Source organism: Austrofundulus limnaeus, unplaced genomic scaffold (assembly GCF_001266775.1).
Source record: "Austrofundulus limnaeus strain Quisiro unplaced genomic scaffold, Austrofundulus_limnaeus-1.0 Scaffold49, whole genome shotgun sequence".
In the NCBI taxonomy this organism is placed as follows: Eukaryota; Metazoa; Chordata; class Actinopteri; order Cyprinodontiformes; family Rivulidae; genus Austrofundulus; species Austrofundulus limnaeus.
Genome location: NW_013952451.1, coordinates 135,055 through 137,541, shown reverse-complemented (window position 1 = coordinate 137,541; position 2,487 = coordinate 135,055).

The following is a 2,487-nucleotide window of genomic DNA, read 5'->3' as shown; positions in this document are numbered from 1 at the left end:
CACTCTTTGGTAAACTAYCAACAACCTGCTGTTGAATAACGTGCACAGCATCAGTTTCATGTTTCACCACTGTGCCTCATAACTGCTTAAAAAAACAGCYTGGAARGAAAGGAGAAACTGATGCAACAGCTCGAGAGGAAATTATGGATAAAAGAGGYAAGGTTACGTCATCAGTTTGGCAGTATTAATTTGCTTTTTTTCCTCTCCTGGTTCTTACTTCAAACAGGTAAATAATAAAACAAAAAAACTAATCAATAATTATTMATGTCGACTGATATGAAACACTTATTTTTCAGCCATATCACAGACTTTTGCACAGTCACCCCTTGGGTGATTTTGCTGTGATGTCCACTTCTGGGAAGATCCTCTAAAATGTTTTTTTTACCTCGTTCTCACAGCAGAATGATAAACTCTTAACTACTTTTAACCCCAAAAACAACTACCTCTCCAATGTCATGCTAATGTCTTTCCTGTTATCATACACATGTTTGCTCCAGACTAACTGCTGAAACTTCTGCTTTTTTTAAAGGTAAAGCCACTCTGATAAAGCTCTGCTAATTAATGCATTTGATRAGCAGCACATGGCTGTACTTTCTTTATTAAATTGTACAGAAGCAACAAGTAAGGTTTTCTTTTTCCCATGTTGACAGTTTCTAATGAATCAATAATAACATGTTGGAGTCTGCTGGGTTTTTCATACACTCAAGGTTAGATGTGAATAGTTTTAGTGTCTATGATAATCTGCACTATAAAGACTAAAGTTATTGTTAAAACCAGTGGTGGGCAGCACTAATCTGAAAATTAGTTCCACTAGCCCTAAAACACTAACTCAAATATTTAGGTCCCCTAATTCTAAAGCACTAATGCACTGAACGTTTTAGCAAAAGCTAATTGTAAAGCACTAAAATAACCCAGTCAACCCATGAACAATCTTCAACAGACAACATGAGTCACATATTGTCATGTTGCTCCACAGCCTTATTTGAGTTCATATGTTGTTGATAAATTGTCACCTAGTGAACAAGTGACACATATGAACAAAATGAGTGACATCTTTCACCATCAGCTCTTAAACATTAACCTTGATCAATAACATTTATAGACCTCAGTTAGTGCTTCTAAATTTAGCCTATAAATTTAGCAAGTGCTAATCCACTAATAAATTTTAAAATTAGCAAAAGCCCTAAAACACTAATCAGGAAATTAGTTCCCCTATTAGTGCTTTAGTGCTTTAGGGAACTGTGCCCACAACCAAGTCAATTTTTAATTAATCGTTTTATTGAACAAGTCAGTCAATTGTGAATTTAAGCTTTTGATATTTATTTGAACAAAATTTCTTTATTGGAATATCCACATTCTTTTCTTGTGAGGTAAAATGGCCACACTATTTTTAAAAAATGGGCCCATTTATTRAAACCTTTTCAACACAATATATTTGTATACAAGTTGGAAAATAGTTATTTGAAGTTAAAGAAATGGGATTGCAAAATATTCAGGATGCCCGTGTGTCCTTGGCGTTTGGTGATTGCGATGATACAAAATATCGGCAACCAGGCCTCTCAGCAGAAAGGCAACATGCGAAGAATGTGGCCTATTATTCTCTGGGGGACGGTGGCGGGCCGGGTCCTCCTTGTGAAGTGGCTCAGTACCTTCACTGTGTTAGCTTTAGAAGGGCCATGGCTGAGGGCCAGCCTGCTGACGGGACAACCTGGCTACACGCGACCCAGATAGCAGCCCAGGGTGCGGAGTGATTTATCCGTCAGTGCTCACATCAGACAACCTTCCTCTGATTAAGGGTCACAGAGAGACAGAGCTGAGAGGAGAGGTGTGTGTGTGTGACGCTGGCATCCTGACTGACGCTCAGACGGACTTTCCAGACTCTTCAAAAAGCACATTTATTGAGCTGTACACCAACAATGGCCACACACACACAGTTACTAATACACAAATGTGCTCATGGTTATTCTTTTTTCTGCTCATTCTCATTAATTTATACATGCTGGCTGACCTACAGACGCTTAAATACACACACACCCTAGCCAAGATAAAGACTTACTGAGCTGGCCTTGACTTTGTCTCAACCTGACAACTAAAGGATGTGGTAGATCTGAGTCGCCCACTGTTTGACTTGTCTCTGAGGGCTCTTTAAGATCACTGTTCCTAATGTTCAGGGTTCACAAACGGGTTACTGCCTCCATCCATTTTTTGGTGGAAATGGTGTCCATTGTAAACATGAAAGAGGAATTCTGTAAGGGTGAAAAATGCCCTTTTCGCTTTATCGTGGACTCAAGTTTCCGGAGTTTCTCTAATCAGTTTGGTTTCTTTTGTCTTCTTTTGTTCTGTTCCCAATTTAAAAAATGATTATTTTTTGCCTGAGCTGGCTAATTCTTTAGTTAAACTTTAGGACAAAAACCTGTGAAACTTTTGACCCCTTTTAAAAATCCACATTTTTTATTGTTGCTATTGTAATTTAATTGTATTAATATT